General features: G+C 43.4%; 1 protein-coding gene across 3 annotated transcripts in view; it reads right to left on the reverse strand.

The window, feature by feature from the left end:
* Nucleotides 1-14474, reverse strand: part of SYNPR (synaptoporin) — a 289344-nt gene that overhangs the window by 37906 nt on the left and 236964 nt on the right. The window lies entirely within an intron of this gene.

The following is a 14474-nucleotide window of genomic DNA, read 5'->3' on the forward strand; positions in this document are numbered from 1 at the left end:
ATGGCTTAATTGAGGGCTTAAAAGGAGCCACCAGATGTATGCGGCAGCCCCCTGAGGCCACCTGCAGTAGGCAGTAGTGGCTCCACTCCCTGACCATCTGCTGGGCTGCTGCATTCCCAACTTCAGGCCCTGGAGACACCCCGTGAGGACACTTTTCAAGTATTCCATTATGTTTCTTTACATCACATAGAATATTTGGATGTTTGCATTTACTTCCATTTCTGGTCAGAGGAGCTGGGAATAGTCTTGAAGTTCATTTCCTAAGTCCCAGTGTGAAAGCCTAATGCCAGAGCTCACAGCGTACAGAGCCCAGTGCTGGGGCAAAACTTATGCTGCTGTGCAGATTAATGCCTGTCTTGGGGATTTCTCCCTGGTAATTAAAGCCTGACTTTCTGCATACTTAAGCACAGCTTGAGTTAAATTTTTGATGTATCCTTGGTATCTCAGGTTTCAAAGTAAAGGTTTTGGTGGCAGGTACCTCAGAACAAGTTGTTTTTATTTTATTTATTTTTCCTTTCTTGGAAGTAAATTCTCTTTATAGGTCTTTTTAGGAGATTGCTTTTAAAATGGCATAAATTCTTAGGGCCTAGGGTGGATAGAAACTTGAAATTCAGATTTTTCACTCAAATGAGCTATATAGGTTCGAAAATAAAAATTCAGCCTTTAAAACCAAGAGGAAAACTGACTTTGTAAAGAAAAATTTTAAATGTGAAGATTTAAGTACAGACTTACTGCTTAGACTAAAACATACTCAAAGTCCTGTAAAATTCAAAGTTTGATAAGAGATTGGAATGACAATTTTGCTTCCTCACTATACTAGAGTATTATGTAAGTATTACAAATGAAAACAAGTAGAGTCAAACAGTGATTATGAAAGTACAATCCAAATTATTTCACTTTACTTCTTCTATGTCCTAACTGTTATAATAGACATTGGTTATCTAATCTTCATAATAACTATTTGTGTGCGTTCTTGTACCATTTTGCAGAAAAGGTAGGAATTATATAAGTCAATATGCAAAGATGGCTTTAAGAACTAAGGAAATGCATATTGTAAAAATAAGTATGGAATTCAATTATATTTCTGCAGCAAAATAAACATCCTTTGATTTCATTTTTTTACTGATGTTTTGAGACCTGCTTCTATTGCATTTGGCAAGTGTCAGAAAACCCAAATCAAGGTAGAAATAAAATAGGGAAACTCAAGAGCTTAGAAAGTTTAAAGTGTGTGTGAGAGATGGCTGAATTCAGGTGCTCATTTTTTTTCTTAACTAAGACTATCTACAACTCTGTCTGTCCTCGCTAAGATCTTTACCTCTTGCTCAGCTTCATTATTTAAAAAGTTCATGGGTAATGGAGCAACCAAAAAAGTACTCGCTGTAACATTTTCCTCCTCTCATTCTTGCTCAAGCCATTATTACTTGGATCAGAAATTCCTTTTTGACATCCAACTAGTTTTCTATTCTTTGTCATGGACTCGTGAAGTTGTCTTTGATGACCCAAACTGTTAGCAGCTGCTAACAGTACTGTTGATTCGTACATGGTCTCTCCAGTAATGGGTAATTGTAGACATACTTCCTTTGTATGATGTGTCTTACTGATTAGACTGTCAGCTGCAGCATTGAAGTCAACGTGGTGAGGATATCTGCACTTCATGCCATGGTAGACTTTGCATCTCTTTTAGTAGCAGGTACCCAAAGAGTTGAAATTCTTGACTTTCAGTTTGTCTATTCCCAACCTAAAAGGAGGTGTTAAGGAGAGCACCATGGTGTAAGGTGCTTGCCTCTGGCTCCATATCACTGTGTAGCATTTATACAAGTCAATTAAGCTTAGAGCTGGTGTTGGGGTGTTATAGGCAAAGCTGAAGCCTGCCCTGCCAGCATTCTCTGTGGGTGTCAGTTTGTGTCCTAGCTATTCTCCTGATCCAGCTCCCTCTGTAGGGCCTGGGAAAGACAGCAGAAGATGATCCAAGAGTTTGGGCCCCTACCATCCACTTGAGACACCGAGTTGAAGCTCCTGGCTTAGGCCTGGCTCATCCTTAGTCATGTGGCCATTGGAATGAACCAGTGGATGGAAAGACTGCTTTCTTCTCTCTGTCCTCTCCTTTCTCCCTATTTCTCCATCTTCTTTCTCTCCTCTCTTTTCTCCGTCCCTCTCTATATAACACTTTCAATATAAATATATCTTTAAAGATATCACCTAGCCCCAGCAAATCTGATTCTACATCTGTAAAATAGGGAGAGCAGTAACTGCCTTAAAAGCATTTGTGAAATTGTTGATCTGTGAAAAATGCACAATAAGCAGCAGCTGAAAAAATGGTATTTAAACTTGATTTCCTGCAGCACTGATGGCAATTTTTTCAAGTTGTTTTGGTACTGTAGTAACTTTCCTTTTCTTATCTTATTATTTCCAGATTATTAATTGTCTATATCATTTTCTATCCATATGTGCAGCTAACCAATTGGCTAGTGGACCCCACTAGACTACATATTAAAAATTCATTGCAATTCTGCCTTAGCTATTCATTTATTGAGACAGTACATGAATTGATTTGGATATTTCTTAATGTATTTCAGACCAATATGCAGAATCTATTGTTGTAGTTCTTAGATCATGCCTCAGCCAAGCTTTCAGATGTTTTCAATAACCAGTTTTCTCATAAGGTATCCAAGCAATTTTACTTGGAGTCACTTATTACCTGTTCCCAGAGCAAATTTTGAAGCCCTATTCTTACAGAGCTCTGTGGTTTTGATTACTATGTTGCTAATAAGCATTGGAAATGAAGATGCCCAGCTGGGAGAAAGTGCTAAGAGACTTGAGAAAAAAAATATCCAAACTCTGGATCTGGTGCCAATTATGTGAATGCTTAATGAACTGTGGGTATTAGAGCAAGACATTTGTAAACTGTGGAGTGCCCAAGTAAAGCTGAAGGTGTGTTTCTCAGTGTGGGATTGTTCTGCATTGAGAGAAATATGTGAGCCCATACTAAGGTGACTTTTCCCCCTCCATGTTAGGAGATGGCATGGGGAAGATCTTATCCTTTTAAAACAATGGAGAGGAGAAGGTGAAAGTCTGGGGCCAGTTTCTTAGAGTGTCCAATGGTCAACTTGCACGATTTCTTCCTGCATCACTGTTCTTCATTCTTCTGCTATTCTGACTTCTTGCTATTCTCTGACTGCTCTTCTCTGAGGGATTCAGCTCCTGTTTAGGGAGCCTTGCCAGTTTGATGGAGTCAGACCCATTCCTGCTTGTCACTAAAGCTTGAAATCTGAGTGCTAAGCCTGCCATGGAGTGCAGTAGAGCATAATGGGACAGAGAGATCGTCCACAGGAGAACTAATTCTGTTTACCTGTAACACACTAACTTATACTATGTTATCAGTATAGCAAGAAGCTTTTTGACAACCCTTCTCATGACGCGAAGGGTTTGTATTCATTAACTTGTCTTCCAGCCAGCCAGTCAGTCCACTGAGATTTAAGAAAGAGCAGTGACACAGAAAACACAGGATGGACATCAGGATAGATAATCATCAGGATGGCAAAAACAAGGAATTGTATAAATGCATACCTACTGGGTGCCTAGTGGTGCTTTTGTGGCTTTGCATATCATAACTCATTCAACCTGACAACTCCATAGAGAGGAGGCATTCTCTAGTTCACAAGTGAAGAAACTGAAGTACAGGGAGGCTTCAGAGGGTACCCATGGCCACACAGGTGGTAATGTCTTCTACCCTCTCCATGACACGCTGCACGGGAGGGTAAGAGGAATAAAGCTGTTAGTGTGAGGCTGTTTATCCAGTTCAGTGCCCTTCATGCCAAGGACAGGGCTGGGAACCCAGTGTAACCTAAACAGCCATGAAAATTCTTCTTGACCCCAAGGAGGAGCTTTGTCTTATTATTAAAAAGGAAATACTACATCAGCTTTTGTTTGGTTGAAAAAACACAATGTAAAAATCAATAGATTCTGAGGACACTACCAAAAAAAAGAATAATACAACACACACACTAATTTTTGTTGGAAAGGCAATTTTATAGAGAAAAGCAGAGACTGAGAAAAAGATCTTCTATCTGCTGGTTCACTCCCCACATGGCTGCTACAGCCATTTGGAAGACAGATATAAAATCTGTGGCTAGCTCTGAGTTGAATAGTAGAATATTCCCTCCCCGCCCCCCCACACACCTTTTGAATTCTGTGCCATGTTTTAGAGTCTTTCAAAAGTATTTTTGGTTGATGTGAGGATAAGCTGATGCCCCAAGTTGCTTGGAAATACTCCATGTGCTCAAATCCCCTAATTAGACAGTGTGAAGAGCACTGTGAAAGCCCATGAGGCCTTCCTGGAGAAGACAAATGTTTTCTGAGGATGCGCAATATCAGAATTGGTCAAGATTGGGATTAGTGCCATTCCTAATTACAGGATGTCAGCAACATCAAAAAAAAGAGTTTTGGAGTAAGAATCTACAAGGCTGAAAAGTTCAGACAGGTGGGAAGATATATGTGTGTGTGTGTGTGTGTGTGTGTGTGTGTGTGTAAGAGAAAGACAAGGGCGGGAAGCATGAGGGCGAGAGCTTGTAAGCCCACTGAGAGGCAGCTAAGACAGGGAGCACACAGGACAGAGAGCTTGTGGTGGGCAGGAGCCAGCAGTGAGGTCGGCGAACTTGGAGAAGTGAACACAGTGAGAGGTAGGGCATTCTCCACTAGTAGGATCATTCAAAGAAGAATGAAGCAACTTCTGCGCTTAAACCAGACAGGTTTGAGTTGCCTCTGAAGCAAGTAGCCTGAGACAAGCCTAATGTCCTCAGCCTCAGTTTCTGTATCTGAACAATGGGAGTTAAATTGACATACCAAAGTCAGAATGTTATCTTAAGGATTTTAAGAGGGAAAAAAGGATTTAAAAAGCCTGTGGCAGCACCCGACACATAGCAGGTGTTCAGTAGCTGCTGACTGTTGCTGTAAATCAGACCATTTTTACCTGGACATGGAGAATCTTGTGCATTGTTGCTCACTGGAAGGTCTTTAATGCCATCCCACGCCCCAGTTTGAGGATACCAGTAAAGCATCCTGGTAATGAAAATGAAACACGCCTCCAGACATGGCCCAATAACCCAAAGGGGAGAGTGTCTTAGTCCATTTGTGCTGTTAAAGCTGATAGGTGAGACTGGATAATTCAGCAAGCACAGAAATGTGTCTTCTCACAGCGAGGAAGCCTGTACAGCCCACAGCCAAGGTAACAGCAGGGTCTGTGGTTCAGTGAGGGCTGTTCTCTGCCTCTGGGGTGGCACTTTATTGCATGTTCTGGAGGAAGGATGAAGGTCAGGGGAGCTAAACACTGCAAAGCCCCTTTTTATTGGGCTCTAACTCCATCCACAGAGAAGTCCTCAGGGCCTAATCGCCACCAATTTGTACTAGCACTTTGGCACCACATGGATTTTTGATGAGCACAAATTGAAACCATAGCATCCTTCCACTAGCCTCCCAAAATTCAGGCAGTGGCTGAGTGACAGTATTAAGGCGAGACTTTAGGAGGTAATTGGGTTTTGAGGGCTCCTCCTTCATGAGATTGGGGCCCACCACTGATGTGATTGATTTTATAAAAGAAACATCACATGTGTTCAGCTCTCTGGCACTTCTGCCTTTCACAACATTCCGGGAGATGCAGTAACAGGGAAGAAGGGAGCAACTCTCACCAGACTACAGAATCTGCTGTTGCCTTGAACTTGGACTTGCTAAGCCTCCAGGAATGTAGGGAAATAAGCTAATGCTCTCTGTTAATGATCCAGCCTCAAGTATTTTGTTGTAAAAGCACAAGTGGACTACGATGGGCTGTGGGGTTATCACTGCCAACCTCCTAGCCAGGAATGGAGATCACTCCTGGAGTTGGCAGTGGATGCAGCTGTTAGACACTGCTTGCCACACCCACATTCCATGTAGGAACGCCTGGGTTGGGGTTCCAGCTCCATTTGGGATTCCATCTTGCTGCTAATGCACGCTCGTGGGACAGCAGGTGTTGTCTCAGATCTGTGTGACTTACTTAAGAGACCAGATTGAGTTACTGACTCCTGTTCTGTGCCTTGCCCAGCCCCATGCTGTTGTGGGCCACTGGGCACTGAGCCGGTGATGGAATATCTCCTGTCTTCCAAACAAAAAACAATCAAGCAAAGAACAACCTCAACCCACGGTTTTATTCAGGAAAGGGAGTGTGGTCTCCCCTGGTGTGCTGAGCCAGGGAGTGAGCACATTTCATACTTGATTTTGTTTTAGATGAAAAAGGAAAGACAATGAAGACACACTTGGAGTTTTGCCAAGTTTCTGTTAGTCAAAAACTCACTTTCTGTTGGGGTGAAGAGTTTCCTGGCATAGAGGAACTCTGTCTAAAATGAATGGGGCCAGGACACACATTTGCCATGATCCTCCCCAAGGCAGCTGTGAACTCTGGCAGACTTCTCAATACTTTAAACAGTTCACTGCCTTTATAACAGCTATTGGACCACAGCTCTTCTCTGGGTTTAACTAGCAAATGGAGAAACATGGTACCAAGTATGGAGGGAATTAATCTCCATTTGAATTGTGATTAACAGTTTATCTGGGCCATGTGTGATGGCCTAGTGGTTAAATCCTCGCCTTATATGAACTGGGATCCCATATAGGTGCCAGTTTGTGTCCTGGCTGTTCCACTTCCCATCCATTTCCCTATTTGTGTCCTGGGAAAGTAGTAGAGGATGGCCCAAAGCCTTAGGGCCCTGCACCATGTGGGAGACTGGGAGGATGCTGCTGACTCCTGGCTTCAGATGGACCAACTCTGGCCATTGTGGCCACTTGGGGAGTGAATCAGTGGATGGAATCTTTCTCAGTGTATGTCCTTTTCTGTATATCTGTCTTTCCAATAAAAGCAAAAATCTGTGAGAAAAATTACCTAATCATGAAGAAGCTGAAAAAGAGGTTGAGAATGCAAAAATCTAATAAATCATATAGGTGGTAGGCTGGAGAAATGTCAAATAAGTGATTCTGACAGGTTTTCCTATAGTAAGCAAGATAAGTACTTTCAGGGCTGAAAATGATGTTATTTTTACCATCAAACTCTGGCTGTCCAGGAATTGTGTTTAGAATAAGTCCACCCCAGTAGAGGTGTGGAAGAGGCAGAAGGCCCTTCCCTTCCCCAGGGGAAACATGCTTCTCCCTCAAGGAAACTACCTGAAGGCAGGTTTCAAGGATCACTAACCTTCCGCGCCACACTGGATGGTTTTAATTCACCTGTGTATTTGTGTTGTATGCTCACATAAAGACACTTTCTAATATGCTAACATGCGATATAGTCAGAAATGGACCTGATAGGATGAGAGAGAGAAGAGAAAGCAGAAAAAAAAAAAAAGATGAAGGCATCATAGAGGGGGAAGGGATGAGGAGAGACAGATTTCCTGGCAATTTCCGAAGAACTCAGAGTCTGTGACATCTTATTTCCACCTCTGGTTACACCCAAGTAGAGGGACAGCTGACGGTCATTCTTTGGGTATCCAGCTCTGTACTTGTCTCCTGTTTTCCTCCTTGGTGATGGCCTCAGCCCGTGCTTCAATATGGACAGCCTGACTGCAGTCTGGGGTGTTTACAAGTCTCCCTTCTAGTTGCCCTTAAGACCCCTCAGAGGAACAGAAAGGTTCATTGGATGCCTCCATCTAGTGACTGAGGTTAGAAGTGGCCCTTAGTCAAGCTGCATCCTTGGGGGACATGGGAGGAGCAGATGGCACTTGGAATAGATTCAGGGACCAGCAGAAAGTAGAAGCGTGAAGCCTCAGTGAATTAAAGGAAGGTGCCTGCAATTTACCTTTGCAGAACTAAGGTACTGCCTATACTGAGGTAGGAGAATAAGTAAAAATAATGGCAATAATGGTGTTACAATTAGATGCTGTTAATTTGTCACTCACTGTCTACCTTTTTCAGGGCAAAGTGTTTTGTGGGTTTTAATTCTCTTTATAGCAAAAAGTCACACAGAGGGTCAAAAATCCAGGACTCCGTATTTTAGCCACTACCTTTTAAGATCCACAGGCTTAACAGTGTGACTCCTTGTTCTATCATTAACTTCTCTGACTGCAGCCATGGACTCATTTCCCAACATCTGGTGCTCGATAATGTAGGATTAATTTGGATCTGTAGAATGTGGCCTCCTTGCTTTGCTTCTCTCTCAGGACTGTTTTGAGGCCGACTCGGGAGCCATGAAGACATTTGGCATGCACTGGGCAAAAAGCAAATCTGAGCCAAGAGACCACTGTGTGCCTGCAATGAGTATACACTCCTTGTTGTATAAACTACCTTTGGCCATTTTGGTTTCACTGATAGAAAAGGCAGGGTTTGAATAGCACAGCCCCTTTTCCCCACGAAATCTGTTTAAGATGTGAGAGGCAGGCTGGCACACAAAGATGGAAGGGGAGCATTCTTCCGTGTGCTGCTTCACTCTCCAAATCCTGCAGGAGCCAGGGGGTCTGCCCACACCTCCCAGAGGGGTTTTACATACCCAAGTACTTGGGTCTTCATCCACTGGTTCTCAGATGCATTAGCTGGAAGCTGTAGGTTAAGTGGAGTTGCTGGGACTCAAATGAGGCACTCTGTAGTGGGCTGGACACGAGGGAGTTCCACAAAAGCAGTGTGACCTGCTGTGCTACCATGCCAGCCTCTCTCACATAATTGTAAAGTGGCTACTGAAATTCTCATAGTTAATTTCCGTCAAATTCCTTATAGCAAGAATCCATCAAAAGATGGGAGGTGTTTGCTGCATTCATTCTGAGAATTTTGTCAGCCTTGTAAGATTGAGTTACTCTTTTAAATCTACTTTGCATAATAATAATATGAAAAAGTACCCTAAAAAGCCTCTGTTTTTTGACACAAGATTTGAGAAGAACTCAGAAAGCCTTATCGCATAAATCTACATTGGAGATTTTACTTCAAGGAACATGACAAAATGATACAACCAGATGTGACATTTAAATTCCACAACAACGTACCATGCAGGTGGCCATTTCTGCTTTGAGAACCGGTCTTGGTTTATATCTATACTGTAATGTGGTGAGGCACAGTATTTGGTTGATTCTTTTGACCCGATTTCCCGTGTCATTTATGGTCACTTACAAGCATGTTACTTAAAAGCATATTCAAATACTCTTGTTATTGTTAACGGTGGATGTTCTTGTCATGTTTGTTCTATAGAAAGATATTTTTAAAAACAGGCATTGATAGGCTTGGTTCCAGTGCATGTAAAACTGCTCACAATGGCTTCAACTGTCTATCAAACAATCTTTCTCATCACTGATGTTGTAAAACACAGTGAACCTGGCTCTAGTCAAAGCTTGTCTGCTCCCATTGGTACCTTTGTGCAAGAGAGAGAAAGTACATGCAGACCTTCTAGCTGTTTCAGTATCATGCATTCATGCAGTCATTTCACAACTGCAAATGCAATGGTTCTGGAGTTTGGTGTTCACCTCAAGACCACTTTAGAAGCTGGGCAGGTGTATGAACCAGTCTGTCTTACTGTCTCTAGTCCCTCATTCAGCAGCCTGTTACATGTTGGGATCTTAGAACTTCACATGTTGATGGCTTATTGGCCCCAAATTTGGGACTCAACTCTAGGCCCTCTACCTGTTGCTAATGATACAACGTAAGAGTCAGTGATGTCTCCAAGCTTCTTTTCCTTTTCACTTCTATAAATATAATAACTATATAAAATAAGGTTGTTGAGAATATTATGTATGTCACCTCAACATTTACTAGTTCAGTTACTGTTGACATTATTATCACCCTTGTCGACATTAGTTTATATTAATGTTCTCATCATCTTTCTTGCTTCCCTCTGCAGTAATTTCATTAGTACAGGATGTATAATATTTGGTCCTCTAAGATCTATATTGAGATGGGAATTTGTTAATTCTTGGATTTCAACTAGCTTAGAAGGAATACCGGCTTCAAACTGCTTGGATTAGTTTGTCAGCATGATATAGTAACTTTGTCTGTTCAGGCTGAAGTTTAACTTGGAGAAATCAGGTAGAAGTTTTAAAAATTGTGATTAAAAAAATGAAACAGCAAAGAATAAATGGAAACTAGAACAAAGTTGTTAAGTAATGATTATCAGTTGGGTCAGTGCAACCACTGGCACGCAAAAGATCTGTGGCTGGAAACAGGCATGGATGGGGAGCTAAGGTAATGCCTTGGTTGGGTGGTAGTTCCCACTGGTGAGTGCAAGAGCCGGAATGGGGACAGCGATATGGGCTAAACACGACTGCAGTGTCTCTCAGCATGGGTGTGGACAGGGTGTGGTGTGTGCCAGATTGGTTTGACTCCAGCACCTTACTACTGGTGCTTATAAAAACCAGGGTGGGTATAGGACAGGCTGGGCTAGGACTTAGCTCCCACTGAACCACGTGAGAGCTTTGTCTGGGAGTGGACCAGGTGTGACTTGGCTGTAACACTCAACAGTAAGAACCTTAGGTTGGGTGTGGGCCAGTTGGGCAGGACTACTGTTTCTACCAGGACAGGAAGTGGACTAAGTCAGTCTGGGCCAAGGACCCATCAGTGTGCAAGGGAGGAGGCCTGGGAGGAGGCCTGACAGAGGAGCTTGGGGAATTTCTCTGTCAGGATGCAGTCCCTGCAGGTGAGTGTAAGAACCAAGGCTGGGAACAGCCCTGACCAAACCAGGTTATGGTATCTGCCAGCATATATGTGGCTCAAGTTTGGGGGCATGGCAGGTTGGGCCAATTCATAATACGCATTGGCAGTAGGAGAACCAGGATGGGGTGCATGACAGGCCGAAATGGAGCACACCACCAACCAGTTCACATTAGGGCTGGAACTGGGGCCTGGCTGGGCTGGGTTGGGCTGGGTTAGGCTGTAGCACCCACAAACAAGAACTGGAACTGGGGACTGATTGGGCCAGATCAGGCTACAGCACCTGCAGGTAAATGCCAGGGTGAAGCAGGCCATGCTAAACAGGTGGAGGGGGGTGAGCCCGTTGAGGCAGGGTGTGGGGGCCTCCTCTGTGGGACCACTGCTCCCATTGTTCAGCATGAGAGCTGGGATTGGGGGGCAGGCCAGGCCAGACAGGGTTACAACATCTGTTGGCCTGCATGTGAACTGGGTTAGGGAGAGAGCCAGGCTGGTATAACCAACTATACCTACTGGTACATGCATGAGCCAGAGTAAGTGCTGGTTGATTGGGCTTTGCTGTGGCATTAGCTGGGAAATGCTGGGACTGGGGACAAATTCTGTCAAGCTAGACTGCAGAACCACTTGGAGAATGCAAGATCTTGGACTGGGAGTAGGTCCAATAGGGAAACTGGGCACCTCTCTGAGTTGGAACATCCACTGGTGAACATGGGAACCAGTGCTGAGAGTGGGCCTGGCCAAACAGGTGGTTGTACCGGCCGGTATGAGTGTGGGCTGGATAGTGGGGTCAGTTGAGCTGAACTAGGCTTCAACACCAGTTGATGTGTATACAACCTGAATGGGATGTGGAACATATTGGACCAGCCTGCTGCACATACTGGCAAGCACAGAAACCAGATCTGGGGGCAGGCCTAGTGGGGGTTAACGGGATCACTCCAACTAGGCTGCAGCTCCTGTTGGCGTACCTGAGGGCCAAGTGTGTGGTGGGCAGGGTTGGGCTGGCATAAAAGACGGTTGGTTGACATAAAAGATGAGGCTGGAAACAGAACTGACCCAGCGATTGCAAATACCAGTGTGTGCATAGGCTGATGTGGGTAACAGATTGAGCCTGACCTTGTACTGACAAGCGCACACAAGAATCATGTCTGGGAACACCTCAGATGAGGTTTCGTTAGGGATCACCTCAACTGAACTGCTGGACTTGGAACCCCAACCATGGGGAGAATCATAGGATCTGTGGTCTGACCGTGGAGTGCATGTGTCAGAGTTGGTCCTCCTCAGTGACTTAGATGGAGCAGCACCCAGCTGCTTAGATGGCATACCCAGTTGCACATGGAGGATATGGCAGTCCATTGGAGATTGCAGAGGACATTTGGTACCATAACAGAGGAAGGAGGGCAGAACAAATTGATCAACTACCCCAGCCAAATTTTGACAGCAAATATCAGGTGAATGGAGATTCTTAGGTGGACTATGTCAGCCAATGGACCTTGGAAGGATTTCCTCATCCTAGGAGCAATGAAATCAATAGCATTTCAGAACTATCAAAACCACTTAAGCAGAACCCTTGGAGTATGTACCACATTAGGGACCCTGGGATGACATCAATTGGCCATTCCCCATCCCTGGGTGCTGAGAAGGTTGGGAGGCTGGGTGCAGCTTTCTCCCTCCCACCTCACCATCTCCCCCTCTTCCTCCAGACACAAGAAGAAAAAGTAAATTTGGAAAAAATGGTCTTACCTACCTTACCGTAATTGTGACCCTTCCCACTGTAATCAATCATCTAAACATCATCAAAAGTAAAATTTATATAAAGCTAATTTTAAAAGTTTTCTTAAGGATTATCTTGCCTATCTGGTGAGTTTGCTCACTAGTTTAATAACACACTGTCAATATGCAAGTTGTGGCCCTGTCATGGTGGAACCTGGTATTAGCAGTCACGGTGGCACCCTGTTCGTCTCCCACAGGCATCTGCTTCTGTGGCTGCTGGGACTCAAACTCACTTTAATAAATTTTTTTTTTATTACAAAGTCAGATATACAGAGAGGAGGAGAGACAGAGAGGAAGATCTTCCATCTGATGATTCACTCCCCAAGTGAGCCGCCACAGCCGATGTGCGTCGATCCAAAGCCAGAGCCAGGAGCGTCCTCCGGGTCTCCCACGCGGGTGCAGGGTCCCAAAGCATTGGGCCGTCCTCGACTGCTTTCCCAGGCCACAAGCAGGGAGCTGGATGGCAAGTGGAGCTGCCGGGATTAGAACCGGCGCCCATATGGGATCCCAGGGCGTTCAAGGCAAGGACTTTAGCCTCTAGGCCACGCCACTGGGCCCCAAACTCACTTTAAAATGAACTCTTACCTGCTGAGCAATGAGCCCATTGGTTTTCTTAGGATCACAAAAGTTTCATCTAGGAGCCTTTCCATTTTTTTTTCTTGCCTCCCTCCCTTTCCCCATGATGTATTAAACCAAAATCTATCCAGTGTATTACACAATTGAGGGTTTCAGTAAATCCTATTTGATGAGAAAGACTATTTACACAAAGTCATAGGTTTTTACTAGATGGCTTCATATGGGTACAGTGTGGTTTTATATAATAACAGAGATCTTTCCCTGATTTGTGGGCTAACAAGCTGTGCCAACTGCTTCTTTCTGAAAGTCGGGCTAGTTCCTCAGACTTGAGCACTTTGTCTTGTCTGCAGGAATATGTGCATATTTTCTTGGTGGCTCTCTTTTGTTTACCTATTTGTACTACACATTTGGCCATCTCTTGTCAACTGGTCAATGTGGGAGGGATTAGGTCAAGTTAGGTGACTATTACAGATATTTTAAATCCACTATGACTCAGCTCTAATTTGATAAGAAAAATACAGGTATTTTTCACAAAGGTTCAAGTTGTGCTTCATTATTACTGCTTTCCCAAAGTAGTGCAAAACTGAATTTCCCTCTTGTCCTTTCTAGAGTCGGACTTCTCCCAGTTACCCTTAAAGAGTGATTCATTGATTAGATCATAATCATCTAAAGGTTAGGTTAGACATTGGTAAATAGAAGGCATTCTCATCCTCTAGTTCATCTGTCAAATGCCTGCAAGGTTGGGGAGGTAGGAGTGTGGAGCTGGGAACTGGGGACTCAGTTTTAAATCTCCCATTTGGGTAGTAGGGACCCAACTGCTTGTGCCATCTCCACCTTATGCCAGGAGACACTTTAGCAGGAAGCCAGACTCAGAAGCTACCCGAGTTTTGAATCCAGACACTCTGACAGGGGATGCAGTCACCTTAATGGCTAGATCAATTGCCTCCCTCTCCCCATGCCAACCCCAACCAGCCTCAAATGCATTCATCCTACTTATGGTAAATCAACATGTTATTTTGCTTGCATTAAATGTTTACATAGTTGCAAAGATTTTTTTCTGGAATATTCTGAGTATTGCTATTGAAAATACAGCTAAGGTATAAATTTTAAGATGTACCCAATGGAATTATTACTTGATTCATTTATTCCTTAAAAGTAATGAACAAGCTATGAAACAATTAGAAATTTTACATGACTTGTGTTTTCATTACACTTATGTTTCCATTACACTCTCCTCACAGAGTTATAGCCTAATAGAATAGGTTTTTTTCTGGAAAATATATTATCAATCACAATATTATGTTTTTAGCAAAATTGTATACAAAGTTATTTTTTAACTACTTACGATCCTAAGGCTTCATGTATTAAAACATTCTGGGTATTGTGATCTTTAGAAATATTATTAATGAACAAATATCTTAATCAAAAAATGTATTATCTTAACAATTCATCAAAAGTAAAAATTTTAAAGCTTTGTTACACCAATG

The sequence above is a fragment of the Ochotona princeps genome, chromosome 21 (genome assembly GCF_030435755.1).
Source record: "Ochotona princeps isolate mOchPri1 chromosome 21, mOchPri1.hap1, whole genome shotgun sequence".
Lineage (NCBI taxonomy): Eukaryota > Metazoa > Chordata > Mammalia > Lagomorpha > Ochotonidae > Ochotona > Ochotona princeps.